General features: G+C 35.3%; 1 protein-coding gene across 1 annotated transcript in view; it reads left to right on the forward strand.

The window, feature by feature from the left end:
* Positions 1-12,759, forward strand: part of LOC140749247 (uncharacterized protein CG43867) — a 444,846-nt gene that overhangs the window by 65,984 nt on the left and 366,103 nt on the right. The window contains exon 2 of the mRNA XM_073082324.1: positions 123-146. The gene's annotated coding sequence lies outside the window, so the exon portion shown is untranslated. The remainder of the gene's footprint in view (positions 1-122; positions 147-12,759) is intronic.

Raw genomic sequence — 12,759 nt, forward strand, 5'->3', positions numbered from 1 at the left:
GCGGAATCGGCTCAATTTGTATAAATTGTCTCAATTTGTATAATTTGCCGGCGCCACTTGATTCAGTTAGTGCGATTGTGAGGGTCTACGGCGCTCTACTAATTTCACTTTTATGCTTCCAGATGAATGTTCCCGTTGCCGAAATTGTGAGTAGAAAGCCCTGTATAATTCTAGATGTGAAATTTTACATAAGCAGCGTGGAAACCTCTTGATTTGTGACGGTTAATTTTGTTACTATACAATATAGCTCTAGTATTTACTATTTTTACCTTTTATATACAGGAATTATTTTATAATTTTTTAAATGCGTTACTATTATAAAACATGTATGTTTGACGGTTGGAGTAATTTTAGAAACGAATTATTTTTATGAAATAGGAATTACTATTGCAAAACTTTATAAAAAGGGCCACAAGCTGCTTTAAAGTCTACAAGTAATATATTTTTATATTCGATGGTATATGGTATATGTACAGTGGTTATATTACTGCAATCGGACAACCATTACCTGCCACCACTTTTTTCTATGTACGATCAATTTCAGTGTACAAATAGACATTATACATACAGAAAACTCAAAGAATCATATAAAGCCTAACGACCTCAGTGAGACTCAGATAACTATATAATACCGAAATCTACATAAAATGATTCATAGTACACAATAAAAGATACTGGGAGCAATGCATTTCTTTAACGTCCCGGCATCTGTTCTCAACAGTGGGAATTAATCTCGCTGAGACGATAACCGCAAGGCGCCGGCTTAAATATTTCAGCGGACCGCTGAACTTCAGTCGTAAAGTAAACGCTGACTCGACTTGGTATTTCATTAACGGTTTTTAATATTTTTCTGTCGTGCTACATAGGAACAGTTTTTTTTATATTGTATTTATTTTTCTTTTAATATTGAAATAGCATAGTCCATCAGATGATCAGTGGCTACTGCCGCCAATGGGTATGCCCCATATAAGACTAGATTCGTATCTGTCATTGGCCTATTATTATTAAGAGGTCACAGAAAATCATCGAAATTTTATGTAGATTAGGAATACTGACTGAAATCAGTCACATTAGGCACATTGTCTACGTTGTTTCCCCTGAGGGTTAAGATGAAATATATCCAAAATATTTCTGCCTTATCACTTTATACCCCACAACACCAGTTCCATACTGCTTCTATAATTCGGAAATAAATGCATTGGTCCTATACATTTATATTTTTACTATAAATAGATATACTTTTTTCTGTTGTACGATAACATTATCTACGCACGATAATAATGAGATTTAGATTAGTCAACATTTAACATACCCGTGTAACATAACATATTGTTACGAAACATGCAACATATCAATTTTTTGGTAATTCACAGAGGCCACATTTACACAAACAAACAATATATTACATTCGTCTCGTTCTTTCTACATAATGAGGAAAGTAACAGCTGCGCTTAAAATATTTCAACTTGAGTGTAGCGGAACTTAAGCCATAAAGTAGCGCGACAAAGTCCGCGGACATTTTTCATTAGCGCCGGGATGGCGGCCATTCCCCGCAAACAATTATAAGATGTGTCCGGTTAAGCTAATTGTAGCTTGTTTTGTTTTATGGGTGTTCATTCGTAGTGAGAAAAGCAATATAATATTAAGCTAAGTGATCGCTTAGAAATACATATAAGTAAAAAAAAAAAAACAATTATAATCTAAAAGCTGATAGTGCAAATAAAATCTGGGAAGGGGAATTTATACAAAGTTGGATAAATTCTTGCGCACTACAAAGTTTAAAAAACATTTTTGTAATATATTATGATAAATATAAATATTTAATAATTATTAATTGCATAAAATACGAGCATGATATATAGTACATGAAATTTAAAGTAAAAAAAGTAATAAATTTAACTATTGCATAAAATGATTATTTCAACTTGAGTGTAGTGGAACTTAAGCCATAAAGTAGCGCGACAAAGTCCGCGGACATTTTTCATTAGCGCCGGAATGGCGGCCATTCCCCGCAAACAATTATAAGATGTGTTCGGTTAAGCTAATTGTAGTTTTAACTGTGTTGCTTTTATCTACTGGTATGTTCTATGGGCGTTGGTTCTAAGGTATAAGTAATATAAGTTGAGAGATCGCTGAAAAGTATAAGTAAGGAAAAATATGTGTGAGAGTCACAAGCGGTAGAAGAGAAACTTTTACAAAAGGAAACTTGTAGAGAAGGTATCTATTTGAAACAACAATTCCGCTTCAATCATACTGATTTCATAGATAAGTAATACAAACTTTTTAAACAGTGATTAAAGTCATGTTGTGGTATTTGAACTTTAATTTTTATTCTATCTCATTCGATCGCAGTGTTCATCCTCAAGATGTGTACATATATTTGTCTCTTTATATTATCCCTTTAAGTTTCATCGAGTGCTATATCCATCACAGTAGTGCTATATTCATCCAAAATATCTAAAGATTTTCATACAGATTGCAATATTATATTACAATAATTTTGTTTTTATAATCGTACAAATAATAAAGATAAGATAAAAGGACATTATTTACAAAAACATTTAAAAACCCCATTATTTTTCATTGTCCGAGCCTCAGAAACGTAACGTTATCTATACCGCTTAAGCTAAATGTTTTATATCAGATTGCAAAGGACGCAAAAAATACGACTGTCATAAAATGTTTGTTTAAATTAAAAACAGAATCTATGAGGACAAGCGCGTTCCGTATTTTAGAGATGCTCGCGATAGAGGAAGTTTTTAGGGTACCGCGGAAAGCTTCTCATTTCCTTGTGTTGTCTTATTTTTGAAGATTTTCTCTTCGCAGATTTGACTAGTTGCATCTACATATGTGCATTTTCGATTTTTAGAGTTATCTATCTATTTGGTGTATCTCTTATCGTTGTTATTTCTTTGTGCCGTAGTTTTATTTTTGAAGATTTTCTCTTCGCAGATTTGCCTAGTTGCATCTATGTGCATAATTTTTCGATTTGTAGAGTTATGTATTTGGTGTATCTCTTCATAGTTTTGTGAAGATCTAACATCAGATTTGACTAGATAGTGCTAGATCGTATCAATAGCTTGTCAGATTGAAACATGTGATACAAAAAGTTTAATGAAAAAGTACGGTTAAAAGTTGATATGATGAATATTCTACAAGGCCAGAGAGCAAGACTGAAGACATAGGCTGTTGGAAGCATAAAATAATTAACGGCACAATTAATTTATTTACCAATATATTGTATTTAACATCGGCGGTATTCTTTGAATGAATTTCGATAAATATCGGTATAAAATTTGGTGGGAAAAGTGTGCAATATCGTTACAGAACCTTAGGCATTTCTTGTCAGTCGTTCTTAGCCATTTCTTTTTAATATCGCTAAGTTAAAGTATTTACTTAAAAGGATTTAAAATAAATTTATTGTTGTCTATAACTTTTCTATTACTCATCAAGCTTATGTGTTCTGTTGTTTCGTAGATCTAATCTTGTACAATGTTGAATTAAACGGAAAATCGTAAAAAATCTCCGCTTCAGAGTATAACCTGATCGAATTAAATTTTTATTCGCGGCAATTCGCTCGGCGCCATATAATGCTGCGTATTTTAATAAAATGGAATTACTGAGGCGCGTGTTACACTTGCGGCGAGCGAGTGGTGAGCGATGAACTATAATTTCGGTGGAGATATTTTCAAAAAGGTTTACACGTTACCAGATGACCTTTGGTAATGATTTTAGGTTCTATGTTGTCAGGCTACGTCAATAATATATTTAGATTTTCGTTTCCGCGATGATCTTCTTCACATAACTCTTTCTTTTCATTATTCGTAACACGAGACATTCAAACATTGTCCTCTGACCAAGCATGGGTCGCATCAGCCGGCTTCACATAGGACACAAATTATGTTTCAGATAAACTGTGTGTTCAGTTGTTACTCAACTCCAACATTAATTACACATTTCAATAATTTATAATTGAATAAAAATAAATTCTTGTCACTCGTGTTGTCAGATCAAATAGTAACAAGCTTACAATACAATGTCCTGATTTCATCGCTTCAAGCACCTTGCGCTAGATATGGCTATTACCTAAGGGTGGTTGTAAAATTTGAGGACCTCTGAATTAATGTTGGGTAGTAATTGAGTCCGCGGGATTTACGTACCAAGTCGTTTTTACGTTTGTTTTATTTTGTACGCTTTTTGTTTGTCCAATTCTTTCCGACGCAATTATTTCGCCGTTCCATTCCGAATGTGTTTTTAACATTGTGCAAAATTATTTATTTCACGGAAGAGTATTTTAAACGACATGTTCAGGTCGTAATGAGAAAATAATGCTTTTATAAATTAATTGAAAAAGATTGGACATATTGTACAGGTACATATTGCTTCATTATTAATTTCGTTAGCATGTTTGCTAGTCATTCCTTTCAAAAGAAAAATACAAATACAAATACAAAAATCTTTATTTGTAGAATAAGGTGTATACATTGGTCTTATAGTCAAGAATTTTCGCTCATTTTGCCATAAATGGCGTACAAATATAATTTTAAGTGGCATTTTATAAGTTCAAATTATTAAATTGTAGATATTAATTTCCAATACTTCCCAAAACTTTCATTAGTTCTATCCTTAAGACAACATTGTAATTATTTATTAGATTGTAGGATACAAACAAACACAAACTTTATAGTCTACAAGACAAATATTAATTAAACGTTGTTACTTAATCGTTCTCTATCTGAGTCAGTTGATTCATTCGTCAAAAGTCAATATAAAGTTTTACTTCAGTACATCTGAAGGAAACCATTAAATCCAATTGATGATTTATACCGTAACAAATCACGGCTCAGATTAAATAGCATCATTCTAGAAGCAGTATAAAAATAAGCTTCATTCGACAAAAGTTAGGAAACTTGATTGAATCTAGTTGAACCTGCGTTTGCAGTCAGAACTTTAGAACAAAACAAAAAAGTCGAAGTCCAACTAGACGTATGGGAAAAGTTTGGGAAAGTTGTCGAGAGAATGATAAACACTTGCGGCCGCGCATCCGGTGTGCCGTAGAGTATGAATGACAAAAGCTCGCCGAGCTTTTGTATGTATGAAGTAAGGGTGTGAACGGAGGGTTTTTTTATAATACAGAAGTAGCAGACGAGCATGCAGTCCACCTCATGGCAAGTGGCTACTGCCGCCCATGAACTTTTATAATCAACCCCAGATAGAATTAGATATTCCTATATGAGGTTGGCCACAGATACGCCGATACTCCTGAGAACTAATTTGGAACGCCTTGGAAAAGTATGTCTCCCTTACCACACCCTTCAAACCAGAACACAGCAGCGCTTAACACTACTGTTAATAGACGGAAATAGGTGGTGCCGCCGGAAGTCGTACCAAGAAGGGTTGTACCACCTTCAAAGGTAGGTGTCTGTTTACAATATGTTCAATTATTCAGTTTAATTCGTTAATGGCAAAGCATTTATGATCGACTTCAGATAAAATTTATATGAATGTTTTATATGAATTGAAGTAGCCACTTGCCACTTATAGCCACTCAACAGATGAAAGGCACTTACTCGTGTGCTACTTCAAAATTCAATAAATAATTCTAATTCAATAAAAAAAATCTAATTAGTTATTTTACTTATTTCAATATTAGTAAAAAATCAACAATTTATCGCTCTCTGATTAGATATCGCAAAACAGGAACGTTATACGCGCTCTATTCTCTTCGTAATTCGTAGGCGCGTATAAATCAGAAAAACTACGGAAAGCGGTAAATGTATTAACTTGTGCAGTAGCGAGAAGTAATAATTGTTGCTATCCGCCTCTTCGCCGGTAAATTACTGCGAATAGGGGCCATAATAAAACTTGCAATAAATGTGCTTTGTACCTGATGTTTACCTTTTCTTTGCTTCTTTTGTGAAAACTCACCGTTGGAATATTTAGTTCTTCTGATGTGGTGTCATTAACCTTTTAATACCTTACTGCTGGGCAAGGGTCTCTTGTCAGAGTAAGAGGGCCTTAAATTGCGCTGATGAAATGAATCTGTAGACTTCGCATACTTTTCAGACATTTATGTTTCACAATTCCGAATGGTAAAGAGATAGGTTTCAGTTGGTTCACATTATTTTAACTGCGGGCAAACTCTGTTAAATTGAATTACCTTCATATTCTTTACCTAAAAGCCCTATACAAAAGAACCCTTATTATCTTGCTGATGTTAAGAAATTTAACAAACTTTTTAAAACCAATACCTCATATTTTAATTAATACCTTAATTATTAAATTCAAGATATGTATTTGAGAGCGTAATAAGGAAGTAATTTTAGCTTGTAATTGGTTTTGTAATTGGGAAATTTGCCCTACCTATATCTACCTATATATATACTCGTATCTATCTATATAGCTGCAATTCAATAAATTAGCACTAGCTGACGAAGGTTAAGAGCATTTTTGTCCATGCTGACCCATTGCGAAATTGAACTACCCTAAATCTTCGACAATAACAGTGGACATGGATGGCAGTGAGGTTTGACCTAATAATAACAGGGAATTACCTTTTACCATTCCCTTCGAAGTAATGTACTTAAACGACAGGAACGAAACGAACTTAAAATAATCGTTGCTTTATGTTAGTAGGTACAACATGTGGATAATATAATTAGGTCTTACCAGATATTATTTTTATACTTCCTCAATAGTTACTTTCCATCGAAACCACTACAAATCTAGATACAATATGTGTGTGTCAACGCTACTATGTTCTGCATTGAAGGCTGTAATATGGTACTCGAATTGCCCGTTAATAATGTTACAGTTTACGCTTACCAAATATTGACATTTGGCCATTTCTTGTAGTCAAAAAGTGTAGCAACTGCTATTTTTAATATATTAGTACTACGTTTTAGTCCTCTCCGAGAGAAAACCATCTATCATTAACCTCATGTAAGACTCCAATGTTATTTGGAAATTGCAGATACCTATTTATAGCTGGCAATGCCTTTTTTTTTTTTTTTTGTCGAGGGGGGAAACCTTCAAAAGGTACCCGACAACGTGGGAGCGACGCCGAGTTATGTGGGATTTTTACCGCACTAAAACCCCCCCGGTGGCCGTCCTCTGCGCTGCGTTGAGGGCTCCGGGATCTCCAAAGGAACGCAACCGGAGTCCTCTTAGCGCGTTGCCCCGTCGGGCTCCGCCCAGGTGAGCTTGACGCTCGCCACACCATCTGGTGTATACGACGGTATGCGACCACACATACCGTCGTCCTTCCCGGGGCCGCTGGCCGGGCGGTTCGAGCTCCCACTCTTGCCGCCCGCAACCCCGGAAGCCCCCTTTTAGTCGCCTCTTACGACAGGCAGGAGATACCGTAGCCCTATTCTAGTCCCGGAACTACAGGGACAAGCTGGCAATGCCTACTTAACCTTAGTTAGTCTTTATGTCCGCTTGTTTGTATTAAAACTAGACGTATACATAAGCAAGTAGCTATTTACTTACATAAGAAGTACACAGCGATATTTGTTCAAGCTCTAACTGGGAGCCAGCTTGTTTAAAGCACAGCAAACAAGTGTAAATATGAAATATTTAGCTGTGAATTGCGAATGGAAGGTACACAGTGCATGACGAAGGTGTTTGAACTACTGGAACTACAAACGTACACTGATACACGCAAATCTTGCAATGAGTAATACACAATGGTATTTGAAAGGTGGTAGAAACCTGTGTGGTGCGAGTCAGGTGGTACCGTCGTCATATATATTTCTGTTTTATAACAACAGTTTTTAGCGCTGCTGTTTTGATTTCAAGGGAGATATACTTTTACGAGGTGTTTTAACTTAGTCCAGAAGAGTACCAACTACTAAGGCTTTAGGTAGGACTTCAATTCTATGTGTGGTAAGTAAGACACTTATAAGAGGCGTTTCGACTTAGTTCTTAGGAGAAATGCATCTGTACGACCACAGGTAGTAGTAAAATTCTATCTGGGGTTGATTGGAGGAGTCCATGGATGGCAGTTTACACATACAATTAGTTGGACTGATTGGTCGTTTTCTACCTTCAAAACTGAGAGAAGACACGTGCCCAGCGGCACATAAATGAGTTGAAGATTATGACATGACCTATACACAAGGCAACGTTATTTTATGTCAAACTTTAGTTTCGCTTTTGTTATTTCTTACTGGAAATTCTGCTTTAGTGAATGCACTTGGGGCGCCCGATGTACAGCACTAAGCAAATAGGTAAACTCGTGCGCTCTGCAGCTTTCGCGAGAAATGACTTCGAAATTAATTTAGAAGGGAGCGTCAAGAAATGAGATGTAACATTTGTTTTTTAACACTGTTCTTGATGGAATAATACTTTTCTTTACTTTCTTTAATTGAATTCAAGTTAGTTTAGTTTAGTTTAGTTAGTGTTATAGCCTAATGGTTAGAAATATGGCCTCTAAATGCGAAGTTCGTATCCCAGGTACTCATGAGTAATTTTTGAAAGTTATTCGTATGTGCAATGTGCATATTTCATTTTTTTCTCTCTTCAACGGCGAAGAGTAACATCGTAAGGAAACCTATACGCCTGAGTATTTTAATAGAAATTGTTAAATGTGTGTAATCGATTTTACACCAGCACTTGGCGCGCGCTGGATGGCTTGAACCCCTTTCCTGAAGGGAGATGTCTGCTCAGTAGTAGGACAGTGTTGCGTTGACGACGAAACTTAGTTTTAATGGTTTTAATGGTAGCACATAGTGTTTAACTCTAATAGCAACCGCTACTCGGATTGCTGACTTATAACAGCAATGTTTGGCGCTCGTATATTTTAGTTTATATGTACATTTTAAGTTTAGTTTTTTAATTTTGGTAGACAATGTCGTGGCGAACTAATCGTTCAGTACAGTTCCTCTGGTTGTACTGCAAGTACCCAGGTGGAACGTTTCGTATCAGCATCTCTACCTAACTAGCTACCTGAGAACGACTTCGTCAGTAACGTATATTGTTGCGTTTATTTCTTTAATTTCACAAAAAATAAAAATGCAAGAATGGTCCTTTTGTATTCAGTTTTCATTTCATTGTTCTTTACTTAAATTCTTATTATTTTAAGTTTAAAATATAAACGGTCTTTAATAAAACAAATGTATGATATTCCAGTGAAATGTACGAGAAACTTAAACCTCATTCAGGGTAGTTAGCATTTAGTCTGCTCTCGTATGCTTAGTGGAATTAAAATATTAGAGCAATTTGTATGAGTTACGCCACTCACTTCTAAAGTTCATGTAATGTTGAATTAGAAATGTTTGAAAGCTTTAAGCTCGCGCGTTTGCGGTGTGCCAGACCCTTTATAAACGTATGCATCGTAATACGGCTTTGTGTGTATTTTTAAATTAAAAAGGACTTTTCTTGCTCTATTATTTCGGGTTCTATTTCTATTATTCCTAGTCTTAAATAAATAATTTACGTGTAAATAGACGATGTTAAAAGCAAAACAAAGATTTAGACTCTTGATCGAACCACTCGGTATTAAAGAAGAATACAAGCCTGTGAAACATCTTAATGAATCAAAATGGGGACTAAGTTGGAACGCACTGTTATGAGGCAGAAAAAGGTTAAGCATTGATATTGATGCTTGTGGCCTCGAAGCACAAAGGTCCCTCAAAATGCCAGATTAGCAATTTCTACTTACTACTATCTAAGAAAATTTCTAAAAGGCGATTCTGATAGTGATATACTATATGGAAGGGTCCATAAAACCTAGCAAAGTCCTGTTAAGTCCGCAAACGTATTCCTTCTGTCATCAATCTCTGTCGGGATCCAACTGTTACAGAGGTTTTTATTGCGACCACGGTAAAGGTAGGTTTCTTAAATAATGATGAATTGGGTTTTTTGTATGGGTTTTAGTATTCGTGTGTCTATAAATATGTAATTATCTTAAATATACGTAAGTATCTTAAATATACATACATAATTATTTAATTTGTTTAATCCTACGGGGTCTCTTATAAAAAGTCAGTTACCATTTTCTTCTTCATTTATTAGCAGTCTGAACTTCATAATGAAATAAAATATAAATATTTATTCAAACTAGTTCCTTCAGAGACATGCTGAGTTGGAAATACATATTTCAGTTCCTAAATTTTTATGATTTACTTTACTTATACTTTTACAAGTAGTGTTAGTGTTTAATGTTAATTAACATAGTTAACATACGATAATCTGGATTTATTTCTGTATTCAACTCTATCTCTGCCTTCTTGTGAAACATATATGTGGGTGCCAAATGACTTAAATAAAAATCCTACGGTTGTAGGGATAAGCGTCAAACGGCGTCTATCTCCGTCTCCGACCATCCGCCAGTGTCCGTCTCCTTATCTCCGATGACACGGGTCTTCCGAAGCTGGAGATGTTGTCGCCTTACTGGCTGTCTGTCTGGAACGCGAAATATGTAGCGTTTCTTTATTGCTAAATTTCAGTAGAAATAAGGGTGCAGTGGAGTTGTCTGAAAAATCTTTGCCTAAAGGAAAATATATTTTTTAGTCCATAAATAATTCTTAAAAAATGACTAATAATTACACGATAGGGCAGATCTGCCAATAGGTGTATCTGATACAATACAAATATAACAATGAAAATGTCTTGTTTCTGTTTGCTTGATATTAATGAAAATCATGCACAATTTTTTGGGAAAATTGTAACGTGATTTGGATATTTACAACATGACAAAAAATACTCGGGATTTATTAAGCTATTGCATAGCTTTTATCGCGGGCTTTGAGCGCGGCGACCGAATCGAGAAATTCCGTAACGAAAATAAGTAACACCTTTCAACAACTCGGTTGCCTGGAGACTTGATATCCAACTATCAAGTCTCCAGGCAACCGAGTTGTTGACTGTTAATAGAAAAATATGGATATAATTGAATAAAGTATTATTTTACATTCCTTATTATTTTATTTGATAACCTTAATTCGTCAACTTGAACACAGATGGCAGTAATACACATTTTTTTATAATCCGTGCAGAAATCTTAAAATTGCGTGAAGTATATTTTATATTTATTTATTTATTTATTTATACTTTATTATACCATAAAAATCGGTACAAAAGGACTTAATGCTAGAAGCATTCTTTACCAGTCAACCTTTGGGTAAAGCAGAAAATAAATAGGACGGTATTTATACGTTCAAGAATAAACATGTACTAAAAAAGAAATACAAATGGATTATATTTATACTACAAGACATATAAAGAACAAAGTGTACTGTATAGAAATTAGTGTGAAATATTATATTTTTTTTAGAAAATAATACTTAACGCTCGTTTTGAACCTCTGTCTACTGCAAGTTTTACGTAATTCATCGGGGAGAGAATTCCAGAGTCGAGTGGCGTGAATTGCGAATGACTTGGACATAAAGCAGGAATGATGAAGGGGAATCGTTAGTACGAGAGAATTGGAAGAACGAAGGTTGCGTTCATGGGAATCACTGAGATACTGAAACTTTTGCTTCAGGTACGCTGGAATAGACGCTTGAAAAAGAATAGAAAAGAGAGTGGAAAGTAATCTAACCTGTCTACGCTCACGAATTGGAAGCCATTTAAGCTGGCGACGATAGGAAGAAATGTGATCATATTTGCGTAAACAGAAGATGAATCGGATGGCGTGATTAATTAGTCTTTCCAGTTTATTGAGGTGTTCTTCACTTATATCCGTGCAACACACATCAGCGTAATCGAGAATGGGTAAAATGAGGGCTTGTACGAGAGTGACTTTAACTTTCATAGGGAGAAAATTCCGTAAACGATTTAGCGTGCGCAGCCTCGCAAAGACGGAACGGCTGATCTCACTAACGTGGTTAGTCCAGCTTAACGTAGGGTCTAAGTGTAGACCAAGGTCTTTAACAGATGACGCGAACGGAACAGTAGAATCCTCAAACATAACAGGAGAGACGGAACCGTAATCTAACATCGCCAATTGCCGTGAACTGCCGATAATGATGGATTTGCACTTGGAGGGATTAACTGCGATGCCATATCTACGGGACCAGTTACTTACATTAGGGAGATTATTGTTAATGGTACGTATAGCATCGTTAATATTAGCAATATGGGCTTGAGCGTAAATTTGGAGATCGTCGGCATACAAATGGTAAGAGCAGTCAAGGGAGAGGGTTAGGAAATTTATATAGAGAGAGAAAAGTAAAGGTGACAAAATTCCGCCCTGAGGAACGCCGTTGGCAAGATTGCACCAGTCTGATAACGTGCGATCAACCCGAACAGCTTGCTGGCGTCCTCGAAGGTAAGATGAAAACCAATCCAGTGCCGTGGATGAGAACATATAATGTTGGAGGGCGGCAAGGAGGATGTCATGGTTCACCATGTAATTTTATATTCCCATTATAAAATTCAAAATTATATTACCATATTATACAAATAATATGTTTTATCAACATAAGCTATGTTGAATTCTGGATTGATAAAATAACGTAAAAGAGTGTTTGTTATTTTTAAACGTACAATTACAACTGACAGACTTGACAGCACAAAATCAAAACGCCATTATGATTTATGGTACAAATAATTTGTGTACAAAGTGTTTTAAATATGAATAAACAAAGTGCATTTATTAATGAAAAATGCGATGTACCTGTAACATTCGGCCAAATGTCACAGGCACATCGCATTGATCCATTTATATTGCTGGTTGTTAATACTTTATGTCACTTATTAAATACTTTTCTATTTTATATTTTAGAATGTTCAGTCTTGCTTGGAGTTATGAAA

The sequence above is a fragment of the Epargyreus clarus genome, unplaced genomic scaffold, assembly GCF_041222505.1.
Source record: "Epargyreus clarus isolate Ecla_fem2 unplaced genomic scaffold, WU_Ecla_fem_2.2 ptg000001l, whole genome shotgun sequence".
Classification (NCBI taxonomy): domain Eukaryota; kingdom Metazoa; phylum Arthropoda; class Insecta; order Lepidoptera; family Hesperiidae; genus Epargyreus; species Epargyreus clarus.